We start from the raw sequence: 10,152 nt of genomic DNA, 5'->3' as shown, positions 1-10,152 counted from the left end.
GCTGCCCTAACATTAAGAGCGATGAAAATGGCCAAAATAAATAAACAAAAATATGGTTTATTTAAGAAAACTGATATCAGATGCTAGGACTAAAGAAATCCCCAAAATGAGCACAGGTTCTTCTAAAATGATAGAAGAAAATGCGCACAAATTAAACAATGACTCCATTTGTAACAGGCAGTAACCATGTTGTTTACTGTTGCTGTACATGTTGCCAGTCATGTGACGTGATGTCATCACCTGGTATTGTGTCATGTTTTAGCCGGGGTCTCTCCACTGGCTGGGGTTCAATGTCATGTTTTCTTGTCTTTTTTTTTTTTTGTACATTTTTGTGCCGTTTATCTTTGTTAATGTTACTTTTGTTTTATTATCTGTTTTTTGTTGCCAATGCTTGTGATATGTTCCTTGTGTTTTGTGGGTAGCACCTCAAGAGATCGGATCTTTTGGAGTGTTTGCTTGTGTTTTGCTGCGCTCGTCTCCATTAGTTATACTGGATTTTGAACCTGTGCTCTGTGTTTGCCTTGGATTGCCTTGCTTTCTTAGGCAGTTCCTTTTTGTGCTCCACAGAGGTTCTTTGGCTACAGAGGGTTTTTATTAAAATTATATCATTTATTTTATTAAAAGGATTTTTTTTTTCTAGCCAGAGTTTTGATGGTGAATTCCTTCCCCAGTGGGCATCTCTGGAAATATTTATGGTACCTGTGTGCTTTTGGGACTCACAATTCATAACATATTCAAAGTTTCTGCATAAATAAGCAATCAGTTAAACTTTGCGTTGTTGTTGTCATGTGTTTTGCTTTATGACCTTGTTTTATTCACGTCACCATATTCCTATACAGTATTTCACTTCCTGTTCTTCCATCGACCTTTTCTTTCTTCTTTTTTTTTTTTTTTTTTTCTTACTCAAAAGCATCACAACCGCCTTCCTAGAACTCGTCTCGCAGGAGATTTTTTTTTTTATTGTTGTGCTTGGGATTTACTTTGGATTTCACCTTTGAGTTTGGAATTCCCTTTGGCTTAGATGTCATTGCTTTTGTTTTTCCGATAGTTGGATTTTGACTCCTTTTACTGACTTCTGGAATTTCTATAGAATTGTTAAATTAATTTATGTTTTGTTCCTCTTGGATTTGTAAACTTCTTTTTGCTTAATTACCATTTGTTTTCCACTGCTCCTATGTTATGTTATTGAATAATTTATTTCTTATAACAGAATAATTAATCACCTTTGTTAAAAATTGGTTAATAGGTTTAGCATGTTTTCTTTTTCAGCAATTGTTGTTTAATTACTAAAAAGAATTACTGAATAATACAATGATTTTAAATTAATTACAGTGGTGTGAAAAACTATTTGCCCCATTCCTGATTTCTTATTCTTTTGCATGTTTGTCACACAAAATGTTTCTGATCATCAAACACATTTAACCATTAGTCAAATATAACACAAGTAAACACAAAATGCAGTTTTTAAATGATGGTTTTTATTATTTAGGGAGAAAAAAAAATCCAAACCTACATGGCCCTGTGTGAAAAAGTAATTGCCCCCTTGTTAAAAAATAACCTAACTGTGGTGTATCACACCTGAGTTCAATTTCCGTAGCCACCCCCAGGCCTGATTACTGCCACACCTGTTTCAATCAAGAAATCACTTAAATAGGAGCTGCCTGACACAGAGAAGTAGACCAAAAGCTCCTCAAAAGCTAGACATCATGCCAAGATCCAAAGAAATTCAGGAACAAATGAGAACAGAAGTAATTGAGATCTATCAGTCTGGTAAAGGTTATAAAGCCATTTCTAAAGCTTTGGGACTCCAGCGAACCACAGTGAGAGCCATTATCCACAAATGGCAAAAACATGGAACAGTGGTGTAACTTCCCAGGAGTGGCCGGCCGACCAAAATTACCCCAAGAGCACAGAGACGACTCATCCGAGAGGTCACAAAAGACCCCAGGACAACGTCTAAAGAACTGCAGGCCTCACTTGCCTCAATTAAGGTCAGTGTTCACGACTCCACCATAAGAAAGAGACTGGGCAAAAACGGCCTGCATGGCAGATTTCCAAGACGCAAACCACTGTTAAGCAAAAAGAACATTAGGGCTCGTTTCAATTTTGCTAAGAAACATCTCAATGATTGCCAAGACTTTTGGGAAAATACCTTGTGGACTGATGAGACAAAAGTTGAACTTTTTGGAAGGCAATTGTCCCGTTACATCTGGCGTAAAAGGAACACAGCATTTCAGAAAAAGAACATCATACCAACAGTAAAATATGGTGGTGGTAGTGTGATGGTCTGGGGTTGTTTTGCTGCTTCAGGACCTGGAAGGCTTGCTGTGACAGATGGAACCATGAATTCTACTGTCTACCAAAAAATCCTGAAGGAGAATGTCCGGCCATCTGTTCGTCAACTCAAGCTGAAGCGATCTTGGGTGCTGCAACAGGACAATGACCCAAAACACACCAGCAAATCCACCTCTGAATGGCTGAAGAAAAACAAACTGAAGACTTTGGAGTGGCCTAGTCAAAGTCCTGACCTGAATCCAATTGAGATGCTATGGCATGACCTTAAAAAGGCGGTTCATGCTAGAAAACCCTCAAATAAAGCTGAATTACAACAATTTTGCAAAGATGAGTGGGCCAAAATTCCTCCAGAGCGCTGTAAAAGACTCATTGCAAGTTATCGCAAACGCTTGATTGCAGTTATTGCTGCTAAGGGTGGCCCAACCAGTTATTAGGTTCAGGGGGCAATTACTTTTTCACACAGGGCCATGTAGGTCTGGATTTTTTTTTCTCCCTAATAATAAAAACCACCATTTACAAACTGCATTTTGTGTTTACTTGTGTTATATTTGACTAATGGTTAAATGTGTTTGATGATCAGAAACATTTTGTGTGACAAACATGCAAAAGAATAAGAAATCAGGAAGGGGGCAAATAGTTTTTCACACCACTGTATTTAACAATTTGATGTAAATAAGCTTAAGTTCGGGAAGCTTTTTATGGTTTTTGGCTTCTCTTTTTGAGTCATATGAATAAAGAAAACTTTAGTATTATAGAACTTAGCAAAAAATTATCCACCCCACCTCAACCATAGGGGCACAGCAACCTGCACAAGTAGGCTGAGTGTGTTACTGAATCATTTTTTTGTAAACTACTTTCTTCAAGGAGACATACCAGTTAAATATTAGATAGATACTTTATTAATCCCAAGGGGGAAATTCACATATTCCAGCAGCAGCATACTGATAAAGAACAATATTAAATTAAAGAGTGATAACAATGCAGGTATACAGACTGATAATAACTTTGGATAATGTTAACGTTTAACCCCCCGGGTGGAATTGAAGAGTCGCATAGTTTGGGGGAGGAACGATCTCCTCAGTCTGTCAGTGGAGCAGGAAAGAGACCGCAGTCTGTCACTGAAGCTGCTCCTCTGTCTGGAGATGACACTGTTTAATGGATGCAGCGGATTTTCCATGATTGACAGGAGCCTGCTCAGCGCCCGTCGCTCTGCCACAGATGTCAAACTGTCCAGCTCCATGCCAACAATAGAGCCTGCCTTCCTCACCAGTTTGTCCAGGGGTGAGGCATCCTTCTTCTTTATGCTGCCTCCCCAGCACACCACTGCGTAGAAGAGGGTGCTCGCCTCAACTGTCTGATAGAACATCTGCAGCATCTTATTGCAGATGTTGAAGGACGCCAGCCTTAAATAATAATTAAATGAATAGTATGGGGCAGCATGGTGGAACAATGGTCATGCTTCTGCCGTGCAACAAGGAGACTGAGGTGTGTTGTCAAGGTGCTTCCTGCATGGAGTTTTTATGTCCTCGCCAGGTCTGTGTGGGTTTCCTCCCATAGTCTAAAGAGATGCCAGTTACATGAATTTTGTGATGCTAAATTGGGCCTAGTTCACGTGTCTGTGTGGCTGCGTGCTTGCCCTGTGATGACCTGGTGCCCTGTCAAGGTGTTGTTCCTGCCCTGACCCAGTGGCTGCTGGGATAGATTCCAGCTGCCCTGTGGCTTTGCCCTGGATAAGTGGGTTTGGAAAATGGATGGATGGATGAATAGTATGTTCACAGGAAATGAAATACAAAAAAGGCTTTCCCTTGTGATACCCACTCCATTGTGTCATGTGACAAGGATGCATCAATGTTATCTGTTAATACAAAAAAACTAACGCTATACTAAAACAACTGGAATTGAAGAATAGTAAGCCGTCCCGTCAGCCTCGCCCTACCCCTCCTCTTTATATGTTAAATCATCAATTATTTGGGGGAAATGTAATAGGAAAAAGCAAACAATTAATACTTCTCAACCCCTCAGTCATGCTCAGCTCATTCCACCCAGCCACTCATATTATTGAGAGAAAAAAAGTGAAGCAAGTGAAATGTGAACTCGGTGACCCCTGTAAACATGGAATGGCTTCCTCTCCTGTTTCCAAAACGTGTCCGATCTGCTTTCCAGTTGTTCTTTTTATATCTACTGCTGTTCCAACACAGAGGTCAAAGGCACCAGTAAAGACTTTTATTAGCAGATACTGGGCATTCCAACTGAACTGTATGACGATGGTTCACCAACTCTGGAGATTTTGACTCTAGTAACATTTATTTATTTTTGAGGCAATTTTATTTTTTGTCTCATTTTGTTCTTGTTTAGCTCTTTTTTCCCTTGGTAAAAAAACTCTTTAAAATGTTTATTGTCATTTGAGCCAGACGTTTTATGGTTTTCCTCTCACTTCTCCCACCTTGGCTTCATTTTGGCCTGTGTAGCCTGTGCGGTCTCCTTCTTGAGTTTGGGGCTGGGCCTCCTCGGGATCCTTAAGGCCTTACATTTGTATTGTGGTCAGATTTTGAGTTCCGTGGAACCCAGCAATTGTAAAGTCTGCAGATCCTTATTGAAATGTCAGCTTTTGTTAATATAAAAGCTAAAATCGGAACAAATCATTTCAGACTTTTTTTTTAACCTTTAATAAGATCTTGTAACCAACACTATTCCATTAAAAACAAATTAATCAGTTTTGGAAAAACATAATTAAAAATAAAAAAACTTTGTAATGGCAAGTGGACTTAATGCAACATTAATCTGAGAGAATGATAAAGTGAAGAAAACAACAAGATAGCTTACACATTTGAACAAGTAATCCAGTCAAACAGTCTCGGGAAAACTACCCAATGACTTATGATTTGTAAAACTGTAATAGGAGTCAGTAAAGCGGAAAGACGTGATGTCAGTGTCAAGTCAACTATTGCTTTTAAGGTGACCTCTGGGATATTGAAGGAGGATATTTTCAGATCAAACGTTTTTGGAGATTCTGAGATGCTGCACTCTGGAATACTGGGTTAAATGCCAGTCTTTATTTTTTTTTTTTGTGCTGTACTTGACGTGAGGTCCATATAAAAAGGCCCAGAGTTCATTCTGTGTATTGTAGATGAACTGCTTGGAGTCTACGGTGTCTGTCTCTGTAGTGAAGAAAAGGCACTGTGACAGCTCGGCGTGCCCCATGTTATTTTGATATTATTGTTTAACTTTTCAATCTCAACCTTCATGAACACAAATTACATAATAAAATGTATTTCTTCTAGCATCCATTTTCAAGGTCTGTGACATTTTAACTTTTTTAGCAAATTTTTATCTTTCAAGAGATCAGTTTGCTTGTTGTGGTGCTTAAATGACACCTTTTAGGTTTACATTTCTTTCATCTGTGATCTGGTCTAATTTTAATGATGACGTATTGGCTCATAATTCACAGACTAAACACTGAATATCATCATTTCCACATACAGTAAGTGTCTCTTCAAAGACGTGACTCATTAGACTCTTTCTTATCCATGTTGTTAATGTTTTTAGGAGGAGGCTGCTGAGACTTTTTTAGACATTCAAAGGAGGCATAGTGACTGAATTTGACATTTAATTATGGCTAAAAAGTACACCAATCTATTGCAATGTGAAATCTAATAAACATTTCTTTTGTAGAAGATTGTAGAATTGAGGATGATTTCAAAAATTCTTTTACTAATGCTGACAGAACATTACTAAAGTATTTAATAAGGATAAATGATAACAAAGACATGAAATAAAAAGAGAAAATCAATACATACTTAAAGCCAAACTACTTCTAAATGTATTGACATCAACATGTATGTTTGAACAAACATGAGCATCATAATAAATAACCTTATTATGTGCCTAATTGTTTAACTGAATGATAAATGGAGTTGACCTCCAAATAGAACTGATTCTGGCTCTACTGGCCCCCAGTGTTTAAGGACTAAAACAAAGATGAAAACAAGTAAAGAAAAATGTGGCCTGCCACTTGTACAGTCACTTATTATCACCACCAAAAACGCACACAGAAAGCAAGGAATCGCACTCACTACCAGTCACTGTGACAACCTGTGCAGTGTAACAAATCTTTTGCCTATTAACTAGCATATTTGAATCTACAGTACTTCAATTTAATATAACATAAAAACATCTCAAAAGTAAACAGTAATACTGTAAGTCTGCAATCATTTAAAATATATTCATAGATGTCTAATGTACAAAATAAAACTTTCTATTAATAAATTGAAATAGGCCAAAACATACAACTGTACACATTATTGCACTTTGTTGATAGACAACTAGTTACAATGCAGAAAAAAACACCTTCAGTTATTTTGAGTAGTAGAAAAAAACAACGTTAATCGGCAGAATTCAGGGAGTATTGTACATCGAAGAAGTCCACAGACCTAAGTCTTCACTGTGTGGTATTGCAGGGCGTTTCAACGCAATACAAGAATACATGCACTGTAAAAAATATATGAATTAAAGGCAATAATAAGCTGAATTACAATAATTTACTTTGCTATATAAAGAATATGTATATCTTTCAGGTACATATTAAAACAATTTAAGTCCATGAAAAATTAGTTTTACAAATAAAGAGGACCAAGGACAAATGGCAACATATTACAAAGTAAAGACCGAGTATGACTGGTCCAAAATACTTGCACCAGGGTGAAAGGCTGGTCTTCCCCAAAAATGTTGTAACCAAACAAATTCATGGATTTCAGAGATAAACCTTAATATCATTTGTGAGACAAAAACAGGATTATTCACATTATTGAATAGCAAGGAACATGAGCAGAGAAAGTGCACTGAAGTGGCCTTTCCCATCCATGCAATTTATAAATGTATCCGAGCAGCGCTGGGTAATCGGCAGAATCATTTGTGGTAATTGGTCATGTCAATGAACTCCTAGGCAGACTCGCACAGCACCCCACATTGAAATATAGAATGGCGTTTTAAGGCTGCCAGTTAAGGTTAGCATCCCAGTAGTTGTGATTTGGGAGGAAACTAGATTACCCAGCGCAGACTGAGGAAAATATTTTTTTTCTCAGCTTTGTAGGTGCGTCTATTATATCTGAGCTAATGTGAATATAAGGCATGACTGAATTATTTCAATTTACTCATTGTAATGTAATGCTTAAACATCAATACAATCTTGAAATGGTGCTGGACATGAAAAATTCACAAACCACTATTCCGCCTGGAAAACTGGATCATGCTTACTGTCTAGTTCCAAGCAGTTTTGTATTATAGATAAGAACTCTGAGAAAGGTGTTATTTACATTAAACGGCATTGTGCTAACAGGTGCCAGTGAATTACATGTAAAGGGTGAATATTTGCGTACTTACCCATACAGAAAACAGGGACTACATTAACACATTCTTAATTTTTGATGATTTATTTCTTGTTGCATCCTTGCAGGACACTCTTTCTATCAACTACTTTGATATTTGTGTAAACACTGTGCTTTGTTACCAGTCAGACTTCACTAAGTTGTGTCGAAAACTTTCAGCAAGTGCTTTCCTTAAGCTGTGGGAACAATCTGCTTGTTAAATTCAAGCAAATACAATGTTTAAAAATGACCCACATAAAAAAAAATATCAGTTACATCAAAAAGTCAACATGGCCTCCACTTTGGTTCCAATAGGAACCAACCAATTAAGGTATTAAATTTCACAGTTAGGTTTTGGAATACTTCACACAAAATAGGACCCGTGCTTACCATCATTTCAACGAGTTGCTTGTTAAAGCAGTAATATTGTGACCTGGCTGGATATCAAACTCTGGTCCCAGTTTCTGTAATGAAGCCACATCGACATAATTGGAGAACTTTCAGTACCATCAGAAACAATAAAGACATGTGAGAAGGTGCCAACAATATACTGGGACTAGAAAGAGCCAGGACTTCAGGACTCTGCAATTGTGTGATTTAACAGTGCTAACCATGTTATGATTTTGTCATCTTGGTCCTTATAGATCAGTCTTTATTTTATTTAGTCCTGTTACGGCAAAAAGTATATTTCACAGTAATACAATTTTTCTCACAGTAAAAAGTTATAATCCTAATGTGACAAATGGTAGGTACAGGTCTCGCTCTTTAACAGAGACAATACTGGTGCACAAGATACCAGTGGAAAGCGTGACCTGTTACATTATGAGACCTCAATAATTCTATATTCTATATAATAAGCAATGGTAACTCATCTATAATAAAATTAAAGATGTATTCTATATTACTAATTTGTATTGATTCTAGTTTAAAAAGGGCCTTAGATTGCTAAAGCATTTCTGCATGTTGTGAATGTTCTTAATAGTTTTCATTTTAGTAGAGCATGAACAGTACTGAAATATATTCACAGAGAACATGATTCGTCAACCAATTATCAAACCATGAAATAAATACGATGGACTAGCATTTCTGCTGAATGAGAAAATATTACTGATTATTGATATATCATCAAAGGTTTATCATCTAACAACTATAGACTTCATACAATAATTTCCTTGTCCATATTTAAATGGACAATGGAATTAAATGACCTTTTTGAATTGCATTAATGTACTACGTGATTTATACTGGATAATATTTAATTTGATTTAATAACATGATGTACTGTATCCTAACATTATACCTAAAACCAAAAAAAAGTTTGGGAAATGAAACCTTATAGCTTGGCTTTGTTATTTAGAATCTTCTTACTGGGTTTGAATATAAAATATACAGGAAAAATTTAGATTTCAAGGGCCTACTGAGCTGCTCAAAAGAAATTAAGTGAAACTCCACTACTCATTTTCTGACATGGGATATTCACACAGCATCTGTTCAAAAGGCAGAAACCAACACATTAGACATATGAAACCATTCTAAAATGATGTATAAAAGTAGTACTATTACATAACAAATATAGAATATACAATGCCTACAGAAAATATTCAACCCTTAGAAGTTTTCACATTTTTTTTAGTATGCCTTTTTGACAGTGTTCAAGAGAAGAAAAAGACTTGTAATAGTGAAAACAGACCCCTGAAAAAGAAATCTAAATTAAGTACAAATATAAAACACTAAATAATTATTTACATACATATTTTAAAGTGACACACAACTCATCACTGGAGCAGCCAATTGGTTTTTAAAAGTCACATAACAGAAGTCCCATAACCCTTGTCTCTGTTTCAAGTGATTATAGTAGAAATGCACCTTATCTGACAGGTCCAGCTTGTGGTGAATCAGGATTGTGAATTGTGGCCTTAACCACACAATGAGAGCAAAAGAACACTCTAAGCAGCTCCATGAAAAACAGATTGCCTCCATTCCCAGATGCTTTTCAAAGAAAATATCTAAGTCACTGAAGTTTCCTCGGAGCAAGGAGAAAACTATTGAGGGAGGCTGCCAAGAGACCTATGAGAACTCTGAAGACGCTACAAGCTACAGTGCATGAGAAAGGAAAGACAGGGCAGACAACTACTGCTGCTTGGGTGTTTCACCAGTCACAGCTTTATTGGGAGAGTGGCAAAGACCTTTAAAGCCATTGTTTCAAAAAGAAAATGCACATGACATCTCTGCTAGAGTTTGGCAAAAGGCACATGGGAGACTTTGAAGTCAGCTAGAAGAAAGTTCAATGGAATGATGAGACCAGCTACTTAAGAATGGTTTAAAAACAACAATGTTAATGTCCTGGAGCAGCCAACTCCGAGATCTCAATCTGAGTGAGAGTTTGTGGCTGGACATGATGCCCATGTGCCTAGACAGAGGTTGAGTAGTTTTTCAAAGGGGAATGGAAATAGACTGCAATATCCAGATGTGCAAAGCTAATGGACACCTGTCC

This window comes from Erpetoichthys calabaricus, chromosome 13, assembly GCF_900747795.2.
Source record: "Erpetoichthys calabaricus chromosome 13, fErpCal1.3, whole genome shotgun sequence".
Classification (NCBI taxonomy): Eukaryota; Metazoa; Chordata; class Cladistia; order Polypteriformes; family Polypteridae; genus Erpetoichthys; species Erpetoichthys calabaricus.
This window is presented reverse-complemented; position numbering follows the sequence as displayed.